This window comes from Myotis myotis, unplaced genomic scaffold (assembly GCF_014108235.1).
Source record: "Myotis myotis isolate mMyoMyo1 unplaced genomic scaffold, mMyoMyo1.p scaffold_m19_p_10, whole genome shotgun sequence".
In the NCBI taxonomy this organism is placed as follows: Eukaryota; Metazoa; Chordata; class Mammalia; order Chiroptera; family Vespertilionidae; genus Myotis; species Myotis myotis.
In genome coordinates this window covers 73,744,580-73,762,744 of record NW_023416314.1, presented here as the reverse complement: position 1 = coordinate 73,762,744, position 18,165 = coordinate 73,744,580, and positions in this window count along the sequence as shown.

Genomic DNA, 18,165 nt, shown 5'->3' with positions numbered 1-18,165 from the left:
CCATTGTTCTCCCGTGTAAAAGAACCGAACCCTTGTTAGTGTGTTGCTGGCCCTGTGCTTCTCCCCGAGAGGTCCCCGCTGGGTGGAGGCTGTAAACAGGAAACGTGCACGCTCAGTCGCCCTTTGTCCTCCTGATGGTGGGCAGCTGCAGGGGATGCACCAGCCCAGAGCGTGTGCAGGGGTTGAATCCCAGTGGGGAGAGGAGCCGGGTGTATTTCTGAGACAGAGCCCCCAGAGGAGAAACGACGGTTCTTCAAAAGGAAAGCAGAAACGAGGCTCGGATGAGGAAAGAGACAAATCTAAGTAGGTGACTGATTTGCAGGGGTGGCCAAATGACTTCAGTTTACGTGGTGTGCAATCAGCAGGTCCCCACACGGTGGCCAGAGGAAAATTTCAAAATCCCTCAATTTCCTACAACGCAGCTGAAGCTGGACGTCTGCTCTGGAGAATACTGAAGCTCTGGGGTAGCAGGCTTCAACCGCAAGGCACAACCTACTTGAGAACTACCCCTCCTCCTCCACCCTCTGCCCTCCACCCCAAGCACCCATGTGGCTCCTGCTCAGGCCCAAGGGAACCCTCACTGCAAAGATGGTTCCCATGAGAGTTAAGAACTCGGCTGCTGGTGCCAGCACACTTCCCAGCTGCGGGGCCTTCTGCTGCATCCGCTTCCTCACCTGTGATGTGGGAACAGTAACGGCGCCTACCGCACTGGCTTAGTGTGAACATGAAATAAAGTGCGACTAAAGGGCTCAGACCAGTGACCAGCACATAGTAATGCTTGTATGTGTTAGCTATCATTATGACTAACCGCAGAAACAGACGTAAACAATGTAATGTAATATAACATAAATGTCTTATTTGTATTTTCTCTGTGTATCCGTGCAGCGGCCTCCCCAGCCAGATGAGACTGAGCCCAGCACCAGGGCAGTTCCTCATCACATCTGCGTTTCTTGGGGGTTCAGGGCCTCTGTGTATCCACCTCACCCCAGTCTAGAGCCCAGCACCGTCACCCTCATTCTCTGTCCCTGGGGCTGCCTCTTAATAACAACCACAATATCTCTGAAACTCCCCCCCCCAAACCCCCCGGGGCTATGGTCTCAAACTTTAACATCAGAAAGTTCTTCATGGCTAAACACAGTGGTCAAATGCCAGTATAGTTCTCAAAATCTGGGACTTTTCAGTATAGATCTCCAAATCTGGGTTATTCTCCCTCCTCTAGGATGGAAAGTCTCTGAGGGTGGGGGCTGGACGGTGTGTGTGCACTGTGCACCTCTGCCCAGAGCCGGGTCGGTTCTGGTTTGGTTACTGAGTGGGTGATGGGTCGCTGGATGTCCAGGCTGGGTTTGCCCCGTTCATTTTCTCAGCAGTGACTGGCGTGTGGGAAGCTCCACCTTCTCTGGTCTCCACTCTGTCATTCCTGGTAGCCAGCCACCTCTCGCCCCCTCAAATGCTCATAAAAACGAACTAAAGTGTAGTCTCAGTCCATTTAGGGGGGGGGATAAAAGCTTTCCTTCAAATAAAAAAATACAATCCAACAATATTGTCTGTGAAACAGGCACTTTACCAAATGGAACATTTCTCACGGTGAGGACCAAATGGATTACTGGGCACATTCAGTGAGAATCTGGAGGTTATTTGATTCTGTGGGTTTCGCTGCCTTGAGCTGGTTTACAACTTTGTAAGTGGTAGATAACTGCTCGCAGGGCAAGTAATTCTTCTCTTGTAGACACACGAATGAGTTTTCTGTTGCTGCTTACCAAACTACCGCCAATTTAACAACTAGCTCTGAGCGTGACCGTGTGCTTCCCACGGGTCAGGAACCCGGGCACGGGTTGGCTGGGCCTCCTGCCAGGGTCCCAGCACCGACCCCGGGGTGTGGGCCTGGTCGCATCTGTAGCTCAGGCGCCCCTTCCAGGTTCACTGGTTGTCATGCGCATGGGAGTGTCCTCAAGGAGTCACTCACACACCTTTGTGTCTTTCCACAGTGCCAGGTGCTTAGGGGAGGCCTCCCCACTACGCCAGTAGAGCCCCACGCCGGTTACACAAAGAGAGACACCAGCAGAGCTCGCATCACGTGTGAAGTCCGGGTCAGTGGTGGTGGCAGCAAGCGGAGAGGCAGGCGAAGTCTCAAGCCAGGCGGCTGCAGAGGTGGCACGCATCCCGTGGCGTGACCCGTGGCACAGCCAAGCTCCACGGTTGGGTGTTCAGCGCTCTGAGTTCTTAAGCCCCAAGGGGTGGAGGTCCCACTCCTATTGGTGTCCAGATGGAGTCCTTGTCCAAGTGTCCAGACCTGTGGTTTGGGGTGTTCCCGACCCCAAGCAAGGGCGTTCCTGTTATGATCCCCAACCCTCCTCCATGCACACACATTACCTCAGTCTTGACATAGCGCCCGACACAGCTGCCCTGGCCGACAGCGACGCCACATTGCATCGTCAAAGGTGTCCAAACAGTCCACGCTGCTCTGGCTCTGTACCCTGGTGGTTGGCACGGCTCACCTCGCAGTTATAGGGTGAGGTCCTGCCATTCCCACCGCGTGGACCTCACCTCCACTCGGCAGTGCGCTTCTCAGAAGGCGGCAGCGTCTCTCAGACTTCCCATCTCTCCCGCCAAGAAGGGTCCAATACCCTTTGAGGGTTCACTTCATGAGCCCCACTCAGGGATAAGCTCCTTTTTGATGAATTCAAAGTTTCAAGATTTAATTCCACCTGCAAAATCCCTTCAGCTTTGTCATCTAATGTAACCTAATCATGAGAAGAAATCATCAGATCCACAATGGACAAGCGAATTTTGAAAACTGCCCCCACGCTCCTCCCAGCAGCCAGTTTTACATCTATTCAGCCTATATGTGCTTATATCTGCTGCTTTTTAATTGATTTTAGAGGAGAAAACCCTCTATTGATTTTAGAGAAAGAGTAAGGGAGAAAGATAGAGAGATAGAAACATCAATGAGAGAGAAACATCGATTGTCTGCCTCCTACACACTTCACACTGGGGATTGAGCCCACAACCCGGGCATGTGCCCTGACTGGGAATCAAACCATGACCTCCTGGTTCATAAGTTAATGCTCAACCACGGAGCCATGCTGGCCAGGTGGCTCCATGGTTGAGCATCTGCTTCTTGATCTTGAAGTATCCCTGGAACCTGTTATATCATCTCACTGGTTTCTTAGTGAACATGTTAAACAAAACCTTGGACATGTGTTCATCTTATATTTGTATGAGTCACACTTTTAACTTTAAAAATATCACCCTTTAACATCACTTTTGTGTTAATAGTTATGTCATAGTTTCCCTTAAAAGCAATGGCTGTGTTGCTTACTTTTACCTGCAGAACTAAAGGGCTCTTTTCCTTTTCCAGAAATGCCACAAAGAAGTATTCGCATCGTACCTCCTGAGACCTAATACTGTTTGCTCCTGTGAAAGGATGATGTTTCCAGCTTTTACTGATCTCACTTTAAGTAGCTTAATCCCTGCACCCAGAACACAACTACTATTGCCGGAGCCTTAAAAGGGGCGGATAGCAGTCCCACCCCACCACCCCTGGGTTAACTTCCTTGTCAGGAGCCAAAAGTGTCAAAGGGCCCTGCCGACGTTTTCTCTTGGAGTATTGGGGTTCCAGGATTTTGCTGCAGGGGTGGGCAGAGGGTTTTCTCCTCTTCATGTTCAAAATAAGACACTTTCCCTCAAATTAGTTATGCTTTTGTGCAGAAAACGTGTCAGTAAAAGTAGGTATTATCACCCTGCTTGGTTTGGCTCAGTGGATAGAGCGTCGGCCCATGGACTGAAGGGTCCTGGGTTCAATTCCGGTCAAGGGCGCGTACCTGGTTGCAGGCTCCATCCCGGTCCTGGTCTGGGCGGGTGCGGGAGGCAACCAACCAATCGATGTGTCTCTCTCACATTGATGTTTCTCTCTCTCTCTGTCTCTCCCCCTCCCTTCCACTCTCTCTAAAAATCAATGGGAAAACATCTTTGGGTGAGGATTAGCAAAAAACATTAGGTATTACTGAGCTGTGCTTGGCATGGTGCCTGATAGGTAAACATTAGCCCTCTGTTTCCTTTCCAGGCATACTGTGACGCGTGAACAGAGGAAATGCATAAAGGGGCTCCCGGGTTCCCCGCCTCATCCTGGGGTCAAACTCCTTGAAGGCAGGACAAGCTTTTCACATGTGAGGACAGCTCACAGCCCCCTTCTGCTGGCTTTCCTCAACGGAGCAGGGCCTCGCTTCTGCCAGAGAGGCAAACGAAAGCCTAAATGCCAGGTAAACAATGCATCACAATGAGGCTATATCTTGTCTTCTCCTAGTCAGCTAACTTTGTAATGTGTAACCACGTGTGGGGCGTACAAAGTCAGACAATTCAGGCTGTTGGGATGTGGAAGGAACGATTCTGATTAGCCTGGAAGAGCGCAAGACCACAGGACTTGTATTTGGTTCCCTTTTCTCTGGTCAGGAGGCAGGCTGACATTCCAGACAAGCATAAAACCACTTTCCTGTCCAAGTTTAAAAGGCATCCTTCCATACTGTAAACCTAGGGTACCCCCCATGCTGCCTCCTTCTCTCTTTGCCTCTGTCTTAAGAGCAAAGGCCATACCATCTTAGCTTTTCCCTCCAAAGCCATTAGCAAATATTGAGCACGTTTCAGCAAGTGTATCCCAGAGAGACAGAAAACCCACAGGGCTGCCTTTACCCCCTTTTCATTACTACGTTGTAAGGATGCAGCAACACACTAATTTAGAAAAAAGCATGAAAGAGCGGCTGAAGATGGGGGAGGAGGTGTAGCTTGCGATGTAAAACCCGAGAAGGCATTCAACTGTGGGCCGTGCAAATCTTTGAATTGCTTCCGAATCCACTGTTATAGGTTCCGTTGTCCGCTAGCTCTATTGATTATTTTTATGTAATTTATTCGTTAGAATTTCTGCTAATGGACGCTTCGGGATCGTCCTCTGCATTTAATGTATCTAATACCCATTGATCAGGTCATTCATTGGCTTATTGGTTATCTACTTTGCTTCCAAATGATTCTCTATAATTGCTTTTTTCATTACACATTTTTATTTCAGGAGCAGCTTCTATTGTGTCCCATTACACTAATGGAAATTATTGATATGGAAATCCCTAGGCACTGGGCTTAAGAATTCTGTGATGCACAGTCACATTGCATTTCTTCCGCTTGTAGAACTATTCTTCTGTAATTAGTGGTGCATGCTGACATGCAGGTCAAATTGGTTAATGAGTTTAATTCAACACAGAAAGGAAACAACAAATATTTTGCATAGCTATGTATACTTTGGCAAAGATAAATACAGCGACTTTGGTGTTTATGTTTAACACGTTATGTGTTGGAAATTCTTTAGCCTCCCTAGTTAAGCACAAGATTGTTTGTGATGGCAGTTGCTGTAAATATGCCCAAGTTACAGGTGGAGAGATAGCCCCTGGGTGGCTAATGTCTGTGTTGTGTAATGGCTATCCAGAATGGTAGCCAATAGCCACTGGAAGCTGTTGAACACCTGAAATATGGCTAGTTCAAATTGAGATGTGTTGTAATTATAAAATACACAGAGAATATGTTTTAATCCTCACCCATGGACATGCTTAGAGAGAGTTAGGAAGGGAAGGAAGAGGAAGAGGAGATGGAGATGGAGATGGAGATGGAGATGGAGGGAAGGAGAGAGAGAGAGAGAGAGAGAGAGAGAGAGAGAGAGAGAGAGAGAGAGAGAGAAACATCAATGTGAGAGAGAAACATTGATTGGCTGCCTTCTACATGTGCCCCAACCAGGGACTGACACACGACTCAGGCATGTGCCCTAACTGGGAATCTAACCGGCAACCTTTTGGTGCACAGGACAATGCTCAACCAACTGAGTCTCTCCAACTGGGCTGAATTGTGAAGGCTTCGTATGAAAAAAGGAATGTAAGTCACCTCCTTAATATTTTTATTGATTATATCTTGAAATGATAATATTTTGAATAGTCAATTATAATGAAACTTATCATTGACATTAATTTCACTGCCTCCTTTTTCCTTTCCTTTCATGTGGCTACTAGAAAAACGTTAATTCTATGTGTGGTTTGCAGGGTTTTCCCATGGACAGCAGTGGTTTCAGCAGAAGCCTGATGCGGGGAGTGTCCACCCCTGAGCTGCCGACATGGTAGCGACAAGCCTCACGTGACAATTATGTGCAAATGGAAATTACTTAAAAGTGAGTACATCTGTTTTTTTAAATTATTTTTTTTATTGATTTCAGAGAGGAAGGGAGAGGAAGAGAGAGATAGAAACATCAATGATGAGAGAGAATCATTGATCGGCTGCCTGTTGCATGCCCCACACTGGGGATCAAACCCGCAACCTGGACATGTACCCTGAGGAATCCAACCTTGGCCTCCTGGTTCATAGGTCAACGCTCAACCACTGAGCCATGTTGGCCTGGAAAAAGTGAGTACATTTTAAAATTCAGTTCCTCACTTGTAGCAGTCCCATGTCAAGTGCTACTGCCGCATGTGGCTGGTGGCTGACAGAACAGACAGGGAAGACTTACATCATCCCAGGAAGTCCTTCTGGAAAGTACAGGTCTCACCCGTCCCTACACAGATCTGGGTGCTGAGAGAGCCTCTCCGCTCAGCCACTGTCCATGGAGATTGTAATGAAATGCCTTAAAAGTAAAGGTGTCATATTAAATGTAAAGCTGTGCAAATAGCGATAGCATGCCGTTGGCAGGGCAGTTATTAAATAAGGTGTTTGTCCTTGGAAATGCTAATCTGTTAAGTGCTGCGCAGGAGAATAGCTTCAAAGATGCTATTTGTCCACTGGGTGACGGCCTCATTGTGATAGACAGAAAAGATGTAAATCAGGTAGAAAAGCTGGAAAGCCCTCAGGTGTCTTTATAAGTTTTAGTGAACAAGACCTTCCATGTCAACGCTACACCTCTTTAAAGGGGTTTGGTGTCTGAGGTCCAAAGAAGTTAAACGATGAAACGGGGCCTGTGGTCCAGCAGCTGGAGAACACCCGTGTTCCTTCCCCTGGGCAGCCCGAGGTTCAGAGAGCAGTGAGAGCTGTGTGTCCCGTTAAGGGGTCAGGGGGCTGCAGGAGGGGGAGGTCACAGATTTTACAGTGAGCACTTAGGGGGAAATTTCTATAAAGTCAAGAGTCAAAAGTATTCTTTAAAAATTTTTATTTATTATTATTATTATTATTTTGCTTTTTAGAGAGAAAGGTAGGAAGAGGGGTAGAGAATAGAAACATTGATGAGAGAAAAACATCATCCATTGGCTGCCTCCTGCACACTCCCCCCCCCCCCCCCCCCCACCGGGGATTGAGCCCACAACCCGGGCATGTGCTCTGACCAGAAACCGAACCAGAGACCTGTGGGTTCTAGGGTTGACCATCAACCACTGAGCCACACCATCTGGGCCAAAAGCATTCGTAAACCGACGGCCTCAGGATCACAAGCCCAAGTTCCTTTCTCCAGGCTCTCTCTGCTTTTGGCTGTGACCTCTTTCCCTGGAGCCACGAAAGGTCCAGGTGTAGTCAGAAAATATGGGGAAGAAGGAAAATGGGATAAATCACTCACGTTTCTTATTTTCTCCTGTGGCCTGCTCCCTTTTTTGTGATAGTGGGAGATGTTTGTCCAAACACTCGTATTTGATTGTCCCTAGGATGGAACTCCTCTGTGGTTTTGTTCCGTTTCTTCTGTTTGTCCAGAAGAAAAGATACCGAGGGAATTATCCCTCACTGCGTCCCTTCCTGTTACTGTTGTCCCCAGTGTTCAGAGGAGGAACCTGAGCCTCTGAGTTCAAGGTTAAGTCTACTGTCCAAGGTCACAAGCTGGTTAGAAGCTAAGCCAGGCTTTAAACCCAGGTCTCCCCTGGAAAACGAAACTCTTGGGTTTACATCAGAAGACCTGCCTTGGGCACCCAGGTGGGCACGGTGGCGTCCCTGCTGCCAGCACTAACGCGGGTGTAAGGAGTTAACACTGCAGAGCCTGTGGGAGACTCAGGGTGGGGCCTGGGAGCGACTCCATGGCCTGGAGCACCAAGGCCACGCGGCTTTGCTTTGTCACCGATGAACGATGAACGATGAACGATCTGCAGGCCCCTAATCCCGATCCCATCTCCTCATTTGTAAAGCTGTTGGCATGTTTGCACTGAGCAGCTCGCGCTCTCTGCCAGCTTAGCTTCCCGTGGCAGTTGGGCAATTTTTTCCCCTTTAAGATTTCATAGAGCTGCATATAAAATGTGGATGTTTTCATAAATGCTTAAGCATCTTTAGGGAAGCTAATTTATAGAATTTAAATGTTCCTCTCCGGCAGTGGGGGCAGGGGGGCTGGGGCGGAGAAGCAGGAAACTTCATCGCTCACGCTCTATAATAAAAAATTAAACGGCCTAAAAGTGCAAGCCAGAGAGAATTTTTTAGGCTTTCTCTCCTCTGCATTTGAGAGACGGTAATGAACGCAAACATTGGATGCTTCTCTTCATTTGGCTCCCCCCACCCCCATCCTGGGGCCTGGCAGCCACGCCTTGGACCTCCAGGATGACTGGGCCAGCGTGGCACTGTACTGGGCAGGTCACCTTTGCCAGCAGCTCACCTCGCAGCCCTTCCCTGGGGAGCGCACCTGGGGAATGGGTGACCCGGTGGCGAAGAGCCTGCAGCCACCACGAGGCCTCAGGAAAGCTGGGCCCAGCCAGAGTCTGCGGCAAGGTTGCCATGGTAAGATTTTTTTGGAGCTACTTTCTGCTTGTAATTTACATCCCATCCTTGTTTTAGCGTCTGCTTTGATTTCCAGTTTCTGGGATGGCATGGAACCAGGCAGTGTAGAAATAAGTAGATATTGAATACACTAAGTGGGGAGGTCTTTCTCCTCACTTCTTTTATTTTTAAAATATATATCTTTATTGATGTCTGACAGGAAGGGAGAAGGAGAGATAGAAACATCAATGATGAGAAAGAATCATTGGTCGGCTGCCTCCTGCCTACCCCACACGGGGTTCAAGCCTGCAACCTGGGCATATGCCCTTATGGGAATCAAACCATTACCACCGTTCACAGGTCGGTGCTCAACTACTGAGCAACACTGGCTGGGCTCTAGGGCTCCGTTTATAAGGGCACTCATCCCATCCATGAGGGCTGCACCCTTGTGACCTAATGACCTCCCAAGGCCCACTTCCTAATACCACATCCTTGGGGTGTAGGATTTCAAGATACAAATGTTGAGGCAGGACATAAACATTCAGACCACAGCACAAACCTTTCCTCATATCACTAAAATAGGAGTTTTAATGGCTGCATGTTATTCTAGCCCGTAGCAATACCAATTATTTAACTATTCTGCAGCTATTTTACATTTCAGCTGCTTCCCATTTTTCACTGTGGTAAGCAACATCTTAAAGAACAACCTCGTACATGAATCTCCAGCAGCATCTTTGATTAGTTGCTTAGAATATAATCAGAGAAGTGGGATTACTGGTTCAAAGGCTATGCAAATGTTCAGGGGCCTGATAAACATTGGCAGGTTGCTTTCCAGGACGTTAGCACCAATTTACATTCTCACCTGTGCTTTCCGCGATGCTGCTTTCAGACTTGTGCCAACATTCGGTTTTAGAATGTTTCTGATCTTTGCCAATTTGTTCCATTAAAGGCTGGTATTTCATTTTAAGACTGGTTCACTGCCTACCTTGCTCAATAATTATTGGGATTTGCCTAAAGTTGAATTTTAATCCCAGCTCTGGCAGCTCTTAACAAGATATGTGACATCTCTAAGCCTCATGTTTCTTTCTGTCAAAACGGTGATATTTATTCTGACTTCTTGGGATATTGGGTGGATTAAATACGTTCAAGTTTATGAAATGTGTATCACTGTGCCGGTCACAGAACAAATAGATGGTAGCTATTGTTATGGGTGTGATCATTCAAAAATGATCAACACATGAAAAAGCCCGGCCTTTTTTCCTCCGTGTCTTGAAGATTCTGAGTTTGCTCCGTTGTGTTTTTCTCCCTTCCTTCTGAAGAAGGGGCTGCCATTCTTTGTGGTTTTTGAGAATTCGAACGAGGAGAAATGAGACAGAAGAAGGACACAGAGACACATTGGCTATGGACAGACCACCCCGCATCCAGTGACTGACAACAAACATTTATCCTCCCACATAGGCGTCCACTGTTGGCTACAAGTAGGCGGGTCCTGGCTGGGCTCAGCTGGGTGGTTCTGCTTTGGACCAGGGCACTGCCTAGGCGTGGCTCTGGATTATGAATGGGTCAGGTCTGCCCACGTGTGCTGGATCTGTGACCCCTATTGAATGGGTAGAAAATACGCAGGGCATGTTCTTTGAGCAAACAAGGTCAAGCCAAAACCCACAAGCAAACTTAAGGCCTCTGCTCCTGCTGCATCTGCTAGTATTCCACTGGCGAAAAGCAAGGCAAGTAGCCTGGCCCAACACCGGTAGGGGTCGGAAGTCTCCTCCTCCCACAGCGGGAGGGACAAGGGAGTATGTGCTGAACAAATGATCATAATGAGTGTTTCCAGGAAATCTCAGGGAGAGGGTGCGAGAGAGCGTGTTGTTTAAGAAGAGTGGAAGAAAAGAAAAGTCAGCCTCAGCTATGCTGGGCACGTGTGAGAGTTTACAAATCATTTAATTCCTGAAAGCCTCTGGTTAAGAACTTGCAAATTACTTTTTGTCTGTCTGGGATGGGCTTTATCAAATAGCACTTCCCCTGGGACCTGACCTTATGGTGTACCGGCTTGGATCGTGTCACTTAATGGAAACTATTACTCTCTTTTTTTTACTGTCACCACCTACCCAGTTCTTCCTCTCTGGACACTTTATATCTTTCAAGCATTTCCTGATAGTTCTCTTTCTTTCTCTGCCACTGGTAGGAGAGCAGGGACAGGGGCTTCCTAACTGTGCCTGACCCAGCAGAGATGCAGCCTCTACAGGAAATGGTCGCCCTCTCATTTCAGGCAGGACCAACATCAGCTTTGAGGAAACTTGGACTGGAGGACCCAGGGGCAGAGAATGAGGGCCACCCGCTGGGCCTCAGTCAGGAAGCAAGAGTTCCAAGTTCACGTACAGAGCTTTTCAGTGAAATCAAATTGTTGGTGAGCCTGGGACACAATACTGATGAAACAGCCGGGAGAGCTGTGATGAGAGGGGCCGTGTCTTTTACAGCCTTTATCCTCTGTGCAAAAAGCTTCTCCTCGTATTCCTGGAGAGAGACCAATACCTGGAACCTGACAGGAGACTAACGTCTCTCATCATTGGGTTTGCTTAGTTCTGGGGATGGCTGGTGGGTTCCATCCAAAATGTGACCCCAAGTTCTCAGGAGTACAAGGGGCTCATTAATTAATTCATCCCAAATTTTCATTCTCACGCACCCTGACTGTAGGTAGACCAGCTGAACATGGACATGTCGGCTCTGCTCCTCTCTCTAAATGTCATCTCTTTCACTTGACTCATAACATTTTTGTTTGGCTGGCAGAGAAAGCAAGGTTCTCAACCTCTTGAAAAATCTGGGTCTCAGCCTTCCCAGAGCTGTGGCGTGGGGTGTCCATGGCCTCAGCAGCCTCTGAGCTTTCATTGGAATAATGGGAAATGTGTGCTTTAAAGATTTGCAAATCTACAGCCAGATTGCGTCTTTCCCTAGTTCCGTGAAAGGAGAGGAGTGTGTATATAAAATCTTCCCTAATACTGTTTCTCCCTCACTCCCACCTCATCTACAAATGGTTGCTTTTTCTTTTTCTTTCCTGAAGTCCCAGGATAGGCAATATTTTCACAGCTTAGACTCAAGAGCTGGATACCACAGGCTGAATCCTCAGCCATCTGCTGGCTCTCTGCCCTATAATACGCTCCTTCACCTTTCCATGTCTCCGTTTCTTCTTCTGAAAATGAAGAAAGTGATAGGACCTACCGATGGGACGTAAGGCACCTGGCATATTGGAAGCCTAACCACCGACCACGTGGGGTTTGGGCTGTGGCCTCAGAGGGCAGGTTCCCCAAACCCTGGCTGTGTCCTGCCTCCATCATCCACCGAGTCTCTTAGGGTCTTTTCCAAAGTGGAAGCGGATTTAACACTCCACCAATGGGGGACAGGAGACCATGGATAACTGTCATTCCCCAATTCAGAGGGATAATGTGACGTTGGGCCTCACAGATCCCAGAGAGTCCACATCGTGATGAAGCTTCAGCTGCCCACAGCATTAACCAGCTCAGCCAAGGCGCCCTCCATTGACTTTTCTCCCGCTGTTGTCCCCCTCTCTCTGCTCCTGCACGTCTGCTTCCTCCAGTCGTCCCCAGTAAACTACGTGCACCCACATGGTCTCACACTCTGCTCCCGGAATCCCAATGGAGAAAACTCTCAATCAATATTTGCTGTTATTATTTTTATGAAAGAACCTTTCTATTCCCAGGAAGACCAATTTGGAACCAAAATAATGGTGCATGTTGAGACTTTTTTCTCTCTCATTTGATAGTTTACTTAAATGGAAAAATATACAAACTAATAAACACTGTCTCATTTAGTTACACATTTAGCAGATCCCGTGACATTAGACTGTCCTTCGATAAGGAAACTCTGGTTCCTGGACTTCTCTCCTTGGCCGGCCACTCCTCACTCTGCTTTGTCCTGTAGCCTGGGTCCCGGCCCCTCCTCCAGACTAGAAGAGGACAAGGTCTGAGTGATTCATCTTCCTCTCCTCTCATTGCACCCCGAGAGGGCCCTGCATATAATAAGCACTTAATACATATTTGATTAATGAATGATTAGGTGGATGGAGGGAAAGGGCACCGAGACCTCCAAAACCTCCTGCCCAAATCCTCCCACATGAGGGGTTGGATTGATGTGTCTGCTTTGCTGTCTGACTCAGGCTTCAAAATACCTGTACGGAGGAGGACGCCCCTTCTCTTCCCACACGAAAACCACACTACCAATCTGCTATCGCCATGGCAGGTGCTTGGTAAAGAATTGTCAAGCCCAGCCGGCGTGGTTCAGCGGTTGAGCGTCAACCCATGAACCAGGAGGTCACTGGTTCAATTCCAGGTCAGGTCACATGCCCAGGTTATAGGCTCAATCCCCAGTAGGGGGCGTGCAGGAGGCAGCCAATCAATGATTCTCTCCATTGATGTTTCTATCTCTCTCTCCCTCTCCCTTCCTCTCTGAAATCAATCAAAACATATTTTTTTAAAAAAGGAATTGTCGAATAAATGAATGAATGAACCAATGAATGATGGCTGTCTTCTATTTTCCACTCTCAGAAGTTAGGCACCAGCCAATAAGAACATGGCCCCCTGCTGTGTGAAGCTTTCTTTCATGTTTACTCCTGTGTGGTCCTTGGGTCCTCCTCCCCCAGGCCCCAGGGGAGGAGCTGTGAGGCTGGGGTGATGTTGGAGGCACTCAGGGGGCTTAGCACTATTTACCAACTGGTCCAGAAGAGTTTTATTAGCTCGACAACTGGCTGTCTGTGCTGATTGGCATTAGGTCCTCCAAACTCTTTTCCCCAATCCCTTTTGGTCCCAAATACCGGCATTGGCAGGACCACTGGACAGGATGAAGCTTCTAGCCAGCGCCCATGGAGCTTGCTTCTCCCTTCGGTGCAAAGCCAACTGGCCCACGCCAGGGTCAGCCTCCGCTTGGCCTTCACTGGCACGGCCTGCGAGGGCCGAGCCAACTGGCCTGCGTGGACAGCTTCTCGCATTACCACGGCCCGCTCCTTTCCACCTTGGGAAGGTTCATTGCAATTACTCTGGGGGGTCGCTGTGATCAGGTTCACGGGTATGTGGCAGGGAGCCGAACACTCCGGGGTGGGTTGGCACGCCTCTTGAATGGGCAAGTGTCCTCCTTCCAATTCCCTTTTAAACTCAATCCCTTCCTGGCTTGGCCGTGAGGACACAAGCTTTGCCAAGGTGACTTTATCCTGTGTATCCTGGAGTGTACTATTGCCTTTTGTGTGTGTGGTTCTGTTTCCTGGAGTTATTATTTCTAGTAGGTTTGGGGTTGATTTCTGGCTTATCTATTCCTTTTCCTGCTGACATGCTTGATTCCTTCACTTGGACGTTTTGGGAAGCTTTGCGAAACACCCATCCTGCTCTGGGCAGGTCGCTGTAGACTTTAGTGGGTGTTACTTCTCTTAGCTTCTCCTCCTTCCAGGCCATGGTGAGGTAAGTTGCAGCTCTGAAGCTTGGGTTATAGGGCCTTGGGCTTAAAACTTGATTTCTCTGACCCTTTGTTTCCCCAACTGCAAAGTGGGGGTGATTATAGGACAAAAGAGTTCATGTAATTCAGAGTCCTGAGCAATCTAAGGTATTTATTTGTGTGTACATTTTGAAGGCACTCTCACTACCCTCAGCCATAGTTCCCAGCTTTAGGGATCTATGGTTTGGTGGGGGAAATAACATATTAATAGGCAATTAGAATACAGACTCATAAATGCTACCAACAAGGATAAATACAGGCGTTATAAGAACATGATGGAATGAGGCTTAACTCAGTCTTGAGGGCTTTTGGAGGGCTTCTTAGAAGAAGGTAGATTAATAGTAGTATTAGTTGTAATTAGTAGGATGCTTACTATATGCTAAGTAGTATCCTAAGCACCACCTCATTTAGATATGACAATTGTGCTTATCTCAGGGGGCTCTTAATCTCCATTTTATAGTTGAAGAAACCAGCTCATGAAGGTTAAGTAACTTGCCCAAGGACACACAGCTAAGTGGCATGGTCAATCTGAATTTAAGTGTGATTGCACAACCCTTGCTTTTAACCACTATGCAGATCTGTTCATGCATGTTTCTGCTTAAAACCGACCATAGTGACTTCCTATTGCTCATAGGATAATGAATAAACTCCTTAACATGCCCCAGATCTGTTCACTCCTCTGGTCTCACCCCTCTGCCCTCTCTCCACCCCTGACCCCTATGACAATAAGCTTCAGTAGTAGCTCACAAAGGATATTCTCAGCTAAGTCTATACGTGTCCTATGGGTAATAGGAAGCCATGGAGGTTTGCAGCAGATGGAGAAGAAGCAAGACAAGGCCTGAGAAGACCAGCTAGGAGAGGGCTGAAGCAACTCAGGCACAGGGACATGGAGGTCTGAACTAAAGAAGGAGTAGGGGGAAGGGGAGGGGTGAGTTGGATACAAGAGACATTCAATAGTTAGGTCCACAGATTGTACTAAATGATCATATTGAGGAGTAGAGGAAAGAGAGGAGTCCAGGGTCATACCCAGATTTCTGGCTTGAACACAAGGTAGAAGGTGCTGGCGGTTTTTCAGGAGCTGCAATCAGTGCCTGACAGAAGCAAACAATACCTCTAATTCCACTGTGTTTTCATTACATGTATGCTAAAGGGTCCAGGAAACTGTCAAATATTTTCCCTTCTCTGTCCCTTTTGTTCCCTCCCTTCCACACCGGATATGGGAATTCACAGAAAACGCAGGAAAGAAACAAACAAACAAACAAACAAAAAACTAAACTCAAAACCATCTTCTCTGCTCTCCCTCCCCCAAGTTGAACTACCAACCCACACAGCATCAGCCCCGGATCAAACAATCAAACAAGTACCCGAAAATAAGCTGAGGGGCACTGAGGAAAACGACTTCCGTTATTACAGCGGAGTTTTCACAGTGCAGAGAAAATGTTCCGATAATGCCAGGTTAAACATGTAAATCTATTTACCTTCCAGATGGCGGTTTATTAAAGCCTGCTGTTTACCTGTGTGTCTATGAAAGAGAGTCGGTTACTTAGGGCGTGCTGGAATCATTTTCTCTGAAGTGTAGCTTTTGGCTCGTCAGTTAATTGCTGAATAAAGTTCCTTACCGAAATGGAGATCTCATTCAGTGTTGGATTCTTCTCGAAATTCAAGTGCCCAATGTTCATGTTGTCTAAAAAGATGGTTTCTTTTTTTTTTTTTCTCTATGCTTTTCCCTCCTTCCTTGACCCCGTGGTACACTTGTAATACTGAGATTACGACATTAAAATCACTTTTATATCAGTTGGTGTGGATGCCTAGAACATAGGGGAGAGGGTGTGGAGGTGGAACTAGCTGAGTGGAGAAACTGGGAGGGACATGTCCTCTCAAAGTCAATGATCTTCAAGTGGACGTGATTCAGCAGTGCCTCAAGGAATATGAATAGGTCCTGTGCTCATTCACCAAATACAAATTTTTCTCTTTCAGTTCTGTTGGGAGCCCCAAATGCAAGCCAATACGAAATGATACATTTTTCAGGAGCCACATTTAAAAAAGCAGAAAGAAACATGTGGCGTTAATAGTATTTTATGTAACCCTATATCTAGGGTTATATTTCAACGTATGATCAATGTAAATGTTTTTGAAATCTTTGACTTTTTTTGTCCTGTCTTTGAAATTTTGTTTGCGTTTTATATTTAGAGTTTATCATTACTCAAAAGAGTCCCAGATCAAGTTCTCGACGTTGCTACACGTAGCCACACGTAACCGTGGCTACCATACTGTACACTGCAGATCTGTACAGCCCAAGGTCAGTGTTCCCCTCAAACTGATGGACCAAGAGTGGATTTAATGAATCCACGTCCCCCGCTTTTCCAATTGAGAAAGAAAAAAAAAAGCGCTTGTGATGAAAATTGGCAAAACGGCTCTGTTGATAAATTGCAGGTTAAATTCTTTTTCATATCATTGTTTCTTGGTTCCCAAGGCTGGTCACAAGTGAAAAATCACCCTTTTAAGGGTGTAGACAACTTCATTCAAGGGGCAGTAAAACTGAGGCATTAAAATCAATCACAGGCCGTGTGTTGTTTTGAAATGAGAGGTAGAAATTCCATCCTTTCAGATGGTGCAAAATTTTCATTAATAAATGTCAGCAGATCTCTTCTGCAAGCTAGCGACTATATTAAACATGAATTACAAGAACTATGCTGCTTCCCAGCAGTATTTTCCTGTAGATTAGTCTGACAATTTAAACTATATATATATATATACACATACACATACATTTGGCAGCTCTGGGATGAGTTTAATTTCTAGCTGGGAGAACTTCCATACTCAGCATTTTTTGGGGGTGGGGACTGCAATAATTCGATGTATTCAGGAAAGTTTCCTGGGGGGTGAACTGTGTTACATAATAAATCAAGTTTGATTTGACATGCCCAGCATCTTTACCTGTCTAGCCCCAAACCCAGTAAACACATTATCTTCCCAGCCGCTCACGCGTTCTGCGTTTTATGAGTTGGAAGTGGTTTTGCAGGTTCCGAATGGTGACATGGAGTCCTTTGGAATCAAAAGGCCCCGGCTTCAAAGCTCATCAATTTTCTGGGTAATTTGGGGCCAGTTGCTTAGATTCTCTGGGCCTCAGATTCCCCTTCTATGCAAAGGGGAGAATAATATCTAACTCAGAGATTGTCCTGAAGATAAATTTGATCATAAAATGTACAGTGTCTGAAGCAGACACTTGATTAATGATCATTCTCTCACACTGCTTTCCTCAGCTACCGGGTAGGGAAATTCACTAAGTGTTCAAGGACTCCATGTTTATGGTAAGACAGTTGTATTGGTATCTAATGCTGTGTAACAAATCATTTCAAAACGTCGTAGCTTAAAACAACGCGCACTTGTAATCTTACAGTTTTCCTGGTGGATCAGGAATCCGCACACCATTTAGCTGGGTGGGTCCGCCTTAAGATCTCCGTGAGACTGTAGTCAAGCTGCGCCCGGAACTGTGGCCCCATCTATCTTCAAGCTCACGTGTGTGATTGTTGGCAGGATTCAGGTCTTTGTGTATTAATTTCTCACTGGTTGTTGTCTGGAGGCCTTTACAGTTCCTTGCCCCTTGAGCCTTTTCAGGGGGCAATTCACAACATGCAGGCTGGCAAGTAAGATAGATAGATAGAAGATAGACAGATAGATAGATAGATAGATAGATAGATAGATAGACAGACAGATAGATAATAGAGACAGAGAGAGATATAGAGTTGCATAGTGAATTACCCTGAAAGTTAGTGGCTTAAAACCACAATAAACATTTATTATCATGCCCAGTGGTTGAGCATCGACCTATGAACCAGGAGGTCACGGTTTAATTCCTGGTCATGGCACATGCCCAGGTTGCAGGCTCAATGCCCAGGGCGGGGCCTGCAGGAGGCAGCCGATCAAAGCTTGATGTTTCTGTCTCTCTCCCTCTCTGAAATCAATAAAAATATATAAAAAGAAAAACAT